This window comes from Notechis scutatus, chromosome 3 (genome assembly GCF_049901735.1).
Source record: "Notechis scutatus isolate UNSWTSFEM ecotype Mainland chromosome 3, rNotScu1.2, whole genome shotgun sequence".
NCBI classification, from domain to species: domain Eukaryota; kingdom Metazoa; phylum Chordata; class Lepidosauria; order Squamata; family Elapidae; genus Notechis; species Notechis scutatus.
Genome location: NC_142011.1, coordinates 109,239,689 through 109,254,478, shown reverse-complemented (window position 1 = coordinate 109,254,478; position 14,790 = coordinate 109,239,689).

Below are 14,790 nucleotides of genomic sequence, written 5' to 3'. Positions count from 1 at the left end.
TATTAATCTTTTTAATTGTTTATGTGCTAAAATGTTTTATTAACCATTGTTTGTCTTTGGACTATAGGGTGAATTGAATTTCAACAGGAGCAGAGAATACATTTAAAGAAATGTAACATTTTATGTTGTAAGATAATAATTTGACAGGAAGTGTTGGGAAGAGTAGGTCTGCTGAGAAACTATTAATCTAATTGTGACAAAATTTTACTTACCTCAAATGACCACATATTATTGAGCAATCATATCAGGATGTTTACTCTACCATGGATTAGCATGGTGTTTTCAGCATGAAATTTTTCGGCTACATATTATGAAAGCCACTACTGGCTATGGAAGCCTTGGAAGCAGCAGCTCTTTTATTTTATTTATTTATTTATTAGATTTGTATCCTTCCTTTATTATTTTTAAAGTACCTAACTCAAGGTGGTGAACATACATAGTACTCTTTCACCCTCCTATTTTCCCCACAACAACAACCCTGTGAGGTAGATTGGGCAGAGAAAAAGTGACTATCCCCAAATCACCCAATTTGCTTTCCTATCTAAGATTTGATCTCCTGGCTTCTAGGCCAGCATCTCAATTACCACAGCAAACTGGTTCTACGTATAGATTTATACTTGTATGGAAATATTTGTTTAATTGCTTATAGAAAAATAAATCCTGTTAAAATGCACTCCTGAGAAAGTGCCTCTTAAAAAATATTGACCAAAGCGTTACTTTCTAATATACAAAAAAAGTACAGATGGCCTGCCTCTTCTTAAAAGAGGCCCTTTTTCTGATAAAGGAAATTTGTATTTCATACTGAGGAGAACCTCTAGGAGAAAAAATCATTTAAAAGCAAGGAAAACATTTTGCTGTTAGAACTATTGGTTTTAAACCTATGTGAGATTAGTCATTGTCTTGTGTTAAAAAATTATCTAAGCACTTAAATGATTAAATTCAAATGAACTAAGATTTTTCCTCTTATTTTCTAGAAAATCCATATTCTATAGTACACTACTTGTTTATTTAGAATGTACAGTGTAATCATAGATTATTTTCAGAAGTCAATGTCACTGCTTTCAATTCATATTATTCTCAGAACAACCTACGTAGGCTTGTGGTCTCAACCTCATACAGTACCCACAATCACAGCATCCATAATTGCAATAGACTGAGAATAAAAAGTGTTCTGACTTTGCAAGTTGGTCAAAATGAAGATACTTTGTTCTTTTAAACTGTAATGTCTCATCTTCAATTTCCATAAGTTGTGCTACTTAAGTTAAGAGACAAAAGGATGCCAATAATAATAATATACCACTGAATATGTTTCAGTGACCTAAAAAAATGCTAAAAGGCAGAGATGATTCTTCTTTAATTCTCCTTAAGCAAGGAAGAGGATACCCTAAAACTTTATATTGGAGAAAGACAGGCTGAGTTGGGCTTAAATCTGAAAGGGAGGCAGAGATCTGGATTTCTTTTCTGCAGCAGATTGTGTAATGCTATGGATTTTCCTAGAAATATAACAGTTGCATTAAGTATTTATTGTTTAACCTTCATCTTATGGTCAGACTGTGTAAAATAAACTTGAGATGGAAAAATGCTGGAGGGTAAATCTGGAACTGCCTTTAAACTATGTACTTTACCATTAAACCTGTTGTAAATATATTTCATTATTCTGACTTTTGGACAAAGCAGCCACTGAAATATGGTCTCTGCATTATGCTCCATTTTATGTTCAAAATTTCTCAACATGTGATGGATGGAATAACCTTTTTAAAATTTGAAACTTCCTTGCTAAGATAGAATACAATCATATGCATTCAACCAGAAGAACTGCTATGAATTCTAACTTTGAACTTCTGAACATGGACAGCACCAACACTCATCATGAAATCTGTAGTGACTGTAGTCATTAGAAAGTCTATTTAGTGTTTATGTTATCTAGCTCTGACTCAGCTTTCCTGAAAACAGGATTGCAATCCCATTTCTAATATGTTAATATGATAGCTTTTGTCATGAGTAAAACAAGTAATCACATTTTTAATAGTAGAAAGGAGTCCCTGCATCTTGTTAACATCTGGAGTTCAATCACATTTCTGGCTTAAAAGCTGCAGAATGCCTCAGCAGGACATAAATCTCACCACTTGCTGAAGTTGCCATACATGGGATCCAGATGGAAAGGGGAGAATTAACATTCACTTATAACACATATGGGTGTCAGCAGCATAGAATGAACCCTAATATAAAACTTGCTGAACAAATGCTGCAAAACCACCCCACCAAACTCTACAAACCTTTCCATGCAAAATGCTGAAATTTTTTGGATCCTCTTCAGAAATTCAATTTTCACAACTCACTTCATTCTGATATGAATAATTTTCCAAAAATTGTCTACATTGTCACTGAATGTGAAAAAATGATTCCATTTGCTCACTGCACTTCAAATACATTATAGAAAAAGAATTAAAAAGTTTTGCAACCAAGACTGTAGTAATGTACCGATGATATAACATCTTGTATCAATTTTCTGAGTATAATATTCAGAGTAAATTCTTTCATTGAAAATCTCATTGTTGTATCACTGTTACTATATAAAATTCTGCATCCATTTAATCATGCCATTTTCGGCCACTTCCAACAAAGTTACATTTCACTAACAGTTTATAATTTAAACCCAATAAAATGACATGTTGTAAGATGTTCTAATGCTGTCAAATCTATAAATGTTTCTACAGTTGTTTTTGTGCTGTACTATTTATTTGAAATGAATGAAACCAGTCAGGTAGACTAGACTATTGTGCAGTTAGAATATCAGAAGACTTTATCTTCTGTTTGTGAATAATTAAGACCTGCAATCTGAATGAATTATTGCCTTTCTCCTGAATTTGGGGTATTCTCCTCCTCATAAAAATAGATATCAAATAGTGAAACGAAGGGGGAAATTATGACTTACTATTTTTCTATAGTTGCCCCAAATATTCAATATTGCTCATTATTAACAGGTTTCTTATAAATTGTTTATTTCTATCTGTGTAATCCAAAAAGACTTTTTAAAAAAATCTCAAATGCATCCCTGACTTGGAACATTGGCAACTGTTCTGTTCTAAATCCCCTCCCTCCCAGAAGGTAGTATATGCAACTGTGTCTCCTAATTCACATACTCATCACACAGGTTCAACAGACAAGAAGAATAGAAGTAAACCCAAGTATGTGCAATGTGCATACAAGTATTTTTTTATAAAGAAGAAAAATATAGATTTATCTTATGGCCCAGTTAGAAAAGGGATATAAAGTGTTCTATCCTTACTATCCTTATATACAGAAAAGATTCTCTCAGTCCATCTCATACATATTTAAATGGGATAGAATATTGTTGCCCTGAAAGCTGCATGCTGGGTTTTTTTTCCTAGTTGATTATTCTCCATCTTACCATTTGTTATTTTTCCAAACAAGAATGGCAGTGGAAAGGGAATAAAAAAATCTCTTCTTAATTGAAAACAGCAAGCTTATTTTTTTTCAGTTGTCTATTTTTGGTACTTGTAAAATTAAAGTTAAATAGCTGTAATGTAGCAATTTTGAAATTCCCACAGCTATATCCATTAGAAAGGGAATATATCCCAGATTGAGGGGGAGGCACATTTAACTATTAATATACCAAGATTTACAACAAAGCATTTTCAACTTTATAGGATACAGCCTTTGCCTAGCAAAGACTGCTACCTGTGTCTAATCAGCAAAATTATCACAATAGCTTTTTCTTTTTCTTTTTTCACAAAGTTCTGAGTTGACTTGGAGGATTTATTCCTTTCAAACGTTCCATGAGTTGGAATTTTGAAGGAGACAGACACTGGAGAAATCAGGTGCTGGTAAAAAAAAAAAAAATTTGAATCCAACAGTTTTATCATAGAATATCATAGAAATTATGGAATGGAAGACAATCTTGCAGATCTTGTCCAATCATCTGTTTTGGTCAACCTGTCTAAAAGTACAGATTTTCTTGAGGTGAGTTTGATTCCCATTGACCATATTCATATAATTTATTTGGTAGTAGCATAGATGTGGTTTGCCTGGAAGTACTTTCTTCCAGAGTGGTTTTTCAGACTCCCAGTCTAGCCCACAGCCTTGGAATTCCAAGATTTTTTTCTTCTTGACCTGCTACATCCCACTATTAACCAGCAGTGATCCTGCTTAATGTTTGAGCTCAGAGTTGAGTAGGTGCTGCCACCTGCTGAGGGTAGTAGAACATACTGTATATCAACTGTTGTTTGAAAGCCAATATGATATAGCGGCTAAATTTTGGAATTACCTGGATAGATCTAAGTTCAATGTACCCTCAACCACAGAAACCCATTGAGTTAGTTTTGAACCAACCATTTGCTCTCTGACCCACCTACCTCATAGATAGTTATGGCAAAAAAAAGTGGAGCAGGGAGGAGTAAATAGGTCATCCTGATCTCCTGGAGAAAGGGCAGAACAAATAAATGTAACAAATAAAATAACCAATGACTTTTTTCCCACCAAAGAATTTAAAGTATTTTGCTGAAGAAAGAGGTACCAGGGCCTTGAAACTCAGTGATATATGATATAATCACATTTTCCTGTACCAGCTAACAGGCTGTCAGTTGACAGATGGAATCATGTAAAAATACTGTAAAGTGGCTGAGCTCTTGCCCTCAATAGATGTTTGATCTCTTAGTCTTTTGGCGTTCTCTGCATCACACCCTGCATAATTTCTCTGAGTCTTTAGTTGAAATGAACCATATCCTGTAGGTTGGCAACGGGGTACCCATGGATATCTCTCACCATATTACAGATATCTAATATTACAGATATCTCTCCCTCTGTGTGTGTATATATATACATATACACGTGTACATGTGTGTGACATATGACAATAATACACACACACATGTACATATAGTATAATGTTCTTAAAAATGGCCAAATTCTTGAAAATCTTGTGAAATATTAAGCAGGATTTGCAAAGCCTCATTTGATCTCAAGGCTTGAGTTAATTAAATCTGACAAGCAATTTTATGATATTTCAGCTATTTTCATTTCCTCCTCCTCTCCTTCTTAATTGTATCATTGTACAAGTTTGTATAATGGCACTAGGAAGTTTGTTGATACATGCAAACTAGTGAAAAATTTGTTTTTCAGATCTTATCATTGTAGTACTAATGGTAATCAATCCAAAAGTATCTCATTTCAACTACACACCAACCTCTTTATATTGGAAGGGAACATAAGACCACAGTTTAGAATGACAGATATCTTGTGCCCCTTTGGTAAAATATAGAATCTTGATTCTAAGGCAATCCTGATGATTGCCCTCAAGTTCAAAGAATTGTAGATTTAATTTTAAAAAATGTAAGCATACCTGTTCTGAAGAAATTGGGGAAATATAGTAGTTATATAGTAATTGTTTAGAAACTAAAAGATGTCTAGGAAAAAGTTCATGTTCACAAAACAAAAATTCCATACAATTTTGTTTCCTCTCTGATCCTTAGCACATATCCCTCCTTCTCTTGGCCCTTCCTCTTCAGACAGTAAAAGAAATTTACAGTAAAAGAAAGCCCAAAGGTCCAAAGTAAACAGGACAGCTTCTTTTTTTCTAATTTGTACCCCATGCTTCAGATGAAAATAACACAGGTAACACTGCTTACCACAGTATTTCCCCTGTCTGTGAGACTATCCTTCCAGAGACTGCCTTTTAAGAATGTAGACTTTAATGAAGGGCTGCAAATATTTTCAAAGACAGATCCAAGCAATGAATACGCTTACTAAAAAAAAATGAATTACTTTATAGAACCTCCTCCTTCTCTACTGTCTCTCAGCCACCCAGATGTGATTACTCTGTAAGCCAAGAAAGTCTGCTCTTTATTTCATAGCACAGCTAGATCTTATCAGGTTTTTTTAATCTCTCATTCCAGATTGGATCTCTGCAGAAAGGCAAGCCACGTGGCAGTAATTGTGCTAAGAAAACAAAATCTCTTTAGAGAGAGAGAAAGTTCCTTAACAGGAACTTTTGTTCCTGTTAACAATTGTTGAACAATTGGCACTGAGGAAGCAAATATATATAGGTGCAGGAAAAGGAAATGGAAAGACTGCATCACAATTAAAAGATACAAATTTTTAAAGTATGGAAATATATAATTCAAGAAGTTATACAACCAGAAGAATAAAGAAGTGAATGTAGTTCTGTGAATTTTGCAGCCAACTGCAATGGATAATTGATATGGAATATAATTTTGCCACAATCATAGCACTTGACTGTATTTTCCCCTAGATTATGATTCCTTAGTATGATGCTAAATGAGATTTAGACTATGTTTGATAAGGGATGGATGGGGCGGGGGCCGGGGCAGTCATCTTTTGTACCACTAGTAATAATGTCACATCACCATACTGCGTCATTCTCACCTCTTTGGGCCATTCAGGACATGCATAAACTCACAATCTGCTTGGTTTTGCTTACTACAGAGGCTTGGTTTACTTTAATTTTTAAAATATAAAAACAGAACTGAAATGACGGCCCACCAACGTAGGAGAAAAGCTTCCATGTTTGCAAGAACTTGTGGAACCCTTTTCCTTTGCTGGAAATAAAGTTCTAGTGAAGTTTGGAGGGATATATAAACACGGTCTTTTTCTTCAGCCATGATTGCTAGGAATTTGTTTTGGTTTCCACTGGGATAGCCAAGATTTTTCAACAGCCAGTGCTGGCACCAAAATAACTGATTTCCATGTATGCCTGTAGAATTGCACACATAAAATTTCCAGCAGCTTTTTTACTTTAAGGCACATGCTATTATATGAAACATAGGGACTATCATATATATTTACAGAAGAAAAATGTCTGCTGTGATTACTAACAAATGCAGACTTATTTGGAAAGAGTTGTTAGAGAAGAAAAAACCTGTTCACGCTTTCATCTTTTTTTCTGAATAATATACACCGATTCCATATTCTTCCATCTCTGAAGTACGAACTTCAAATCCAGTATTGTTGGATTAGACCCAAATAAAATATCACCATTGCTTGCATCATGATCACATTAAGTTCCTCCGTTCATTTTCAAGAAGTGAATTGAATAATGCCAATAAACTACACCATAAATTCTTCTTCTTCTGCTGCTGCTTATATTTTCCTAGAACTTCTGGAAAACTCCTTTGGAAATGGTGAAACACTTTTAAAAATATTTAATCGCAATTTCCTTATAACATAACATAATATTTCATAGCAACATCAACCTAATTCTGCTGTATGTTATAACAAGCATGCTGTTTGTTGTTATAATGAATTTTATAAAACTATTTCTACTATAATGGCTACTTTCATAAGCACATCTTGAAAACTTCAGTCTTCCGGCGTGGTCTCCACTCAGTGTTTATTAAGGAAAAAAAGTTTGATCCCTTCAGTTCCTTTTGAGTTATGAGAAATTAAAGAAACAAAAGAAATTCTTCTGCATAACAATATCACAAGCATTCAGAATATAGAAGTAAAATTTCCTGTCTTTGCTAGTCTGAAATATGACCCAACTGTAGTCTTTAGGGACCCTACTCCTAGGGCTAGATCTATTTATCACTTGTCTTGCACATTATGATAATTGTCTGCACTGAGTTTAGGTAAACCTTTTATTCTTCTCATTTTAGTATGACTGGCTGGAGGTCACACATAACTCACAGCAGGCATGGGAAATTTTCCAAACTGAGTCCAGTTCAGATCTCAGTAGTACTGTGTTAGAAATGTGCAAGTTAATGTTTGTGATATTCTCAGGCTCACAGTTAGATATTTGTCTAGTCACTCAGAATTTTTATTACATGACCAAGCAAGCTAGGAAACTACAACCTTGAACTTTGTGGCTAATGTAGTTAGCTTATCATCAAATTTTGAAGTTTGGCCATTATCCACTTTTTCTTTCAGCAAGCTTCAGTACAATGAATAGGATTTCCTGTAAAGTCCATCTCTTATATTCTCTCATCTCTCATTTCACTGGAGTTTTTTCACCCTGTGGTAAAAATTTAAATTTCAAAGATTCAATTAAATTTAGCAAAAAAACTGAATTTCAACTCCATCTATCCAAAGATATAAAGCTGGAGCAGGCTGCTTAAAAGTCTAGTTAAAAACTACCATCAAAGTTTTGACGTGCTGTTGAGTGCTTATCTTTCAAAAAGGTTGTTGCAATGGATTTCTTGCATTAAGAAACTTTGCCTGTATTATCTTTAGATCCCTTCCAACTCAAAGTTTCAATATTTCAAGGTAGGTCAAATCAGAAAGAGACATTGCAAGGTTTACAGGAATCTTTCTTTACTGTCATAGGACATAGTAACAAAATTTTGAAAACCTGCCAGATTTTCCGTCTGCCCCTTCTTATACCACATAGAATCAAGATAAGATTATTTAGAATTTTTCACGCTCCCTTTTTTCCTAGGTCTAAATTATCCTTTGTGTGTGTGCACCTATGAATTAATTTTTGAGTCCTAGTGACTGGACAAATCCCTGTAGTTCTTTTGGGAAGATTTTGGAAGTAGTTTCCCTTTGACCCTTCTTAGGGTTGAGACAGTATGACTGGCCCAAGATCACCCAGCAGGCTTTAAGTCTCATATGGGACTAGAATTCACAGTCTCCCAGTTTCTAGTCTGATGCCTTAATCACTATTATTCCAGATCAACTATTTTTATCATTTAGTTTGTATTTTATCATCTTAAAATATTCTGATAACAGTTTTCACATCTTTGGACAATATTGTTCTACACAGATTAATCTCTTATCCTCAGATTCAAGTATTTCAACTGGCTGGCTTAAACTAAAGTACACATGTAATGAAATTTTGTATTGCAAAATATAGGGGTAAACATAAATGGTATCTGACTATAAGACTGTGGTGCGAGAGAGAGAAAGTCCCTGATTCAAAGGAACAAATATAGAAAAAGCTTCACCCCCATGTTTTTCTTCACATACATGTACATTTGTGGATTCACAGCAGCATTTTGGAAATAAGGAGGAATTTCCTGACACTAAGATGATTAATCAATGGAACAGCTTGCCTCCCAGAATTGTGGGTGCTCCATTGCTCGAGTTTTTCAAGAAAAGATTGGACAACTACTTGTCCAGGCCTTTAAGGACTCCTGCCTTAGGCAGGGGGTTGGAATAGAAGCCCTCCAAAGTCCCTTCCAGCCCTAGGATCCTACTTAAGGACCACACATGGTTTTGCAGGATACATCAAGGGCTGCACTCAGAAGCTAGCGGGGCCAGTTAGGAATTAGTTAAAGGGTGACATGGGTACATTAAACCTCTGAAACTGTTTGAGATATCCATTCGGCCCCTAAAGTCTTCACACAAATCCCATAATGCAAAAGGGTTAGCTGCCATTTCTCAAGAAGTTAAAGGAGATACTACAAGACACTGGAGAAATGCATGAATTCTTTGAGCCACACATTTTGCATCCTGGCTCTGCAGCAAGAGTAATGATTTGCAATCCATTTTAATTTGGGGGCCAATTGATGTAGACCACATGAAATGCTAAGACAGTAGTTAAATTCAGGCCTTGAATTACCATCCATAGCTAATGCTACCTGATGGAAGCTTTTGGATGTGATTCAAAGTCAACAGCTTACAGTGTTGCAATACATCATTCATGTGTTTGAAGCTACATCGTTCTCAAATGACTGAGTTATAAGTCAGCCATTCCCTTCCCTTCCATTTGGGTCAGGTCTCTCAAATTGTTGCTCATGGCCAAGAAGCTTTGAGAAGGGCTTGAAAAAGGCAAAGCAGAATCGATGTCAGAATTTGTTCTGATTCTGGCAGGAAAAGCAGCTTGTTTGGGGTGGGGGGCAGAAGGAGGAGAGGGGGGAGGGAGGGAGGAAGAGAGAGTTGGCAGGGCTCTGACTTGATGGCTTGTGCACATAAAACTGGATTTCTGTCACAAAACACATCTGCTCTGGGCAAGCCAGCTTGAGTGAGTTCTGACAAGACTCTAGCTTTGTGTGTACAAGGTTAAGGGCTTACTGAAACAATCCTGCTCTGTTTAGACAAACGATAGCTGTTTGACCAAACAAAATATTATGGCTTATGTATCCTAAATTCATTCTCTGACAGAATGCACTTCTGTTCCATTGGGCAAGCTGATAGCAAAGTCAAAATTTTTCTACAGTTGTTTCTATAAAGAGCAAATATTGATTAAAAATAAGAAACAGATAATAAGAGTTGGAAGGGACCTTGTAGGTCATCTAGTCCAAACCCCCCTGCTCAAGTGGGAGACCCTACACCATTTCTGACAAATGGCAGTCCAATCTCTTCTTGAAAGCCTCCAGTGATGATGCTCCCACAACTTCCGAAGGCAAGCTGTTCCATTGGTTGATTGTTCTGACTGTCAGAAAGTTTCTCCTTATTTCCAGGTTAAATCTCTCCTTGTTCAGTTTCCATCCATTATTCCTTGTCTGGCCTACAGGCGCTTTAGAAAATAGCTTGACCCCCTCCTCTCTGTGGCAGCCCCTCAAATATTGGAAGACTGCTATCATGTCTCCCCTGGTCCTTCTCTTTACTAGACTAGCCAAGCCCAGTTCCTGCAACTGTTCGTTGTATGTTTTAGCCTCCAGTCCCCTAATCAGAGGTGCTATTCAACCAGTTCGCACCTATTCGGGCGAACTGGTAGTGGTTATTTGGCATGGGTCATCGAACCAGTGGCAATCCCTGGCTGGCCACACCCCCAACCCGGTCGCCGGGTCACTCACTTGCGATCGCTCTCCTAGCTTTCTGTTCCCCACGCCCTCTTTCTCCATGGGGAAAGAGGACAGTAGAGAAAGAAAGAAAAAAAATAGGAAGAGAGAGAGATAAAACTCTGTGCTATTATTTTTAATTGTTCCATTATTTATCATGTGTTAATATTTTACACTGTCCCTACACCTAGAGTGATTTTTCTGCCTTTCTTTTGCCCAGGGCTACCACATATTTTTCAGGGTTTACATGTATTCAATGTCAATAGTCCAGAACATAAAATACACATATGTTTAAGAAGAGTTGAAAGGGACCTTGGAGGTCTTCTAGTCCAACCCCTAGTTCAGGCAAGAAAACTGAAGATGCCAAACTCTGAGTAGAAATCCTGGGAAAGGTGTCGGAATAATGCTTAGAAGGGACCTTGGGGTGAACCCTATACCATTTCAGAGAAATGGCTGTCCAGTCTTTTCTTAAAAACTTCCAGTGATTGAGCACCCAGAACTTCTGGAGACAGGCAGTTCCACTGGTTAATTGTTCTCACTGTCTGGAAGTTTCTCCTTAGTTTTAGGTTGCTTCTCTCTGTTCAGTTTCCATCCATTGCTTCTTGTTTGCATTCTGCTTCTTTGGAAAATACATTGTCCCCTTTCTTTGTGGTAGTCCCTTAAAAGCCTGTTGCCTATCACACTCTTGAGTAAAACATGTGAGCCATTTCCTCCTTTCAGTGGTCCATGAAAGTACATCTATAGTATGCAGATAATAAAGTCAAAAAAGGTGAAGAACATTTTTACAGAACTATAGATAAGTTGAGGCTGGGTGACAAGGAATGGCTGGGAGGGAAGGGGCCAGATGAGGCACCCCTTGATGTGAGTGACATTGAGTTGGCCATGCCCACCCAGTCACATGACCACCAAGCCATGCCCACCCAGTCACATGACCACCAAGCACGCCCACCAGTCACATGACCACAAGCCACACCCACCAAATAAGCCACGCCCACAGAACCAGTAGTAAAAAAAATTGAATTCCACCACTGCCCCTAATCATCCTGGTTGCTCTTCTCTGTACTTTTTCTAGAGTCTCAACATCTTTTTTATAATGTGGTGAACAAAACTGCACGCAGTACTCTAGGTGTGGTCTTACTAACGCTTTATAGAGTGGTATTAGTACTTCCCTTGATCTTGATTGTATCCCTCTGTTGATACAATTTAGGATTGCATTAGCTTTTTTGGCTGCTGCTGCCAAAAAATAAATGTGGAATAAATGGCCCAAATACTCCCCCAAAAGTCAGATTTTATGAATTATGCAGATCCCATTAAAAGATGGTTTTAAATTCTAGATTTTAGTTTAATTTTTGTTTTAACTACTAAAAATAATGTTTTTTTTACACATTTTAATGTATTGCTCCTCATTAATTATTGAATGTCCTGGATATTCAAAAATTATTTTCACTCTCTTTCTTTCTGCTGATTAATGACTGAAATAAAGTTAATTTTAAAAAATTCCATAATGCTATGCACTAATTTGCCTGGAGCAGATCTTGAATTAACTCTTCTTGCTTTTGTTTTCCTAGATGTCTTTCTCAAGATTAGTACTGATAATTGCTTTCCCCATCACTTACGTAATAGGCTTCATTCCAATTGCCTAGTTGGGGAAGAAATTATACGGGACCACATTTTGCATGTTTTTGTTAAAAATGTCAGTTTTCTATTTGTCATAAAATGCTGAAACTTCATCTTGTTGTTTCTGATAACTCTTCAATTGCTCTTTCTTAAAGTTTCAGTTGTGGTGTAGTTCTAACAAAGACCAGTGAATAGTAACTTCCATTATTTGTGCTTTCTATAATTTATCCTTTATCCTTTTCATTTCTATGTTGTTGAACACCCCAGTAATTTCGAAACTAATTTGCAGCTTCATTTAAAAATGTTCTTAGGACTATATTATGAAAAATCCTCTCTCTCTCTCTATATATATATGTGTGTGTGTGTGTGTGTGTGTGTGTGTGTGCGTGCATGTATGTATGTATGTATGTATGTATACATACACACACACATATATATGTATGTATATATATATATGTATACATACACACACACACTCTATCCATCCATCCATCCATCCATCTATATGACACACACACACAGAGTATATACTGTACATATAAACAGTAAGTGTCTCTGTGTATTTGCTGCCACAGTTAATGTAGATAGTTTACTTCTTATTGTTTTCTCCCCATTGTTTTTTTTATTAAATACACATATATATAAGTAATGGGGAAATTAGTATTTTAGTATTCCAAGATCTTTCTCCCATTTTCACTATTATCAATTTCCATTTCTTTTGCAATAGTGTGTGATCTTTTCTTTAAAAATGTGGGTAAACATCTACTTTTTAAAGGAAGCCTGCTTACTTTTTATTGCTTCTTTGACAGTTATTGATATCATTCTTATACATTTTATTTAAACTTCTGTTACTGTTAACTGTAATTTTAAATTTTAAAACAGAATATTAAGAAAAACGAAGGGAAACCTCAACTTTTTTTCTGCTACAGTTTTGGGTGTTTCTTATTTGTTATATAATGCAGTCTCCCAAGGTAACATTTCCAGATTACACTGCTTTCATTCAGACTAGATAAGTTTTTAGATAAATAAAATGTAAAATTTCTCCTAAATATAGAGTTCAAGCAACTGCATTTGAGCACAAAATTTAAACCTCTGGTTACAAAATTAAGAATATGTACTACATATTCTGATGCATCCTATTGTAGGTTAATGTTCATTTCTGGATTACAGTTAAAGGTTCAGTTTTCTGTCAAACAAAGAACAAAATAAGGGATGCTTATGAGGTTAAAAAATGTTAGAATAAATTCTTGGTCACTTTGTAAAAATTAGAACTGCAATTTGCCATCTATCTCGCTCCTGAATTTTTCCTCGAAAAAAAACCCAACTCATTAGATCTTGTCCCAACTGGTTACATTCTTGCTTTGGGGGATCCTTTGAAGAACCATCCAGATTTGTGCCTATCAGTTATTGTGTTGGAATTATTTCTAATTGCTAAGCTCTCATCTTTTGCTTTAAATGTGAAGTTTCAAGAAGTTACAAATGCCATGAGTAAATAAATACCCTCAGTTTGTTGACTACATTCAATTTGTTCTGATTCTAATTTATTATTATTATTATTATTATTATTATTATTATTATTATTATTATTATTATTATTATTATTATTATTATTATTATTATTATTATTATTATTATTATTATTATTATTATTATTATTATTATTATTATTATTATTATTGTTGTTGTTGTTGTTGTTGTTGTATTACTACTACTACTATTACAGCTTTATTTTATCTGTATTTTAGGGTTGGGAATTGTTCTGATGAAAGATCATTTATACTTGATGGAAATAATGATTCAAATGATCAATCATAATTCATCATTTGAAGGTTGTTGTTTTTTAAATGTGTTGCTAAATTACCAGCTTGAGGGCTTTTTCTTTTAATTAAAAGTCCTGTCTTGCCATTTTTCTTGAAAAATTGGTTGAGAAGCTATCTCTTTAAAGTTTTCTTTCCAATCCCACTTTGTCTCCCTTTTGCACAGTCTTTCTAAATCATCTTTAAAAGTTCTGGCATTAAACTAACATGAGAAAACAAGCAACAACAGAACCAAAGAAATCAAGGACATTTATATATATAGTTAGGAGTTCTTAATTTTGTGGTCTTCTTTTGAGAAGAAAAACAGAGGCCTGGCATCGGGCACCTACTTCTTTTCCTTTTTCAGATGCATTTTCCCAACTGTACATTCTCTGTACAAGCTCCTTTTGTTCACAGCCGAAAGCCGAATCTCCATGTTACAGCAGTTGCCCAGATGTTCCCTATCAAACTCAAACTCATGCCAGCAAACTTTGGCACACATGAAAGTACACTGAGTAATCGGCCTCCACAAATACTGTTTTCCTCTCTGATTTCTGCAAGCATTTTAAAATGCTAATGAGTTCCACTCATCTGCAATCTGAAAGAGACTGCAGGGCAGGACTGTGAGAGTGTCCAGCAAATTAACAGTTAAGGTCTAGGAGGCGCCTTGATGCTGT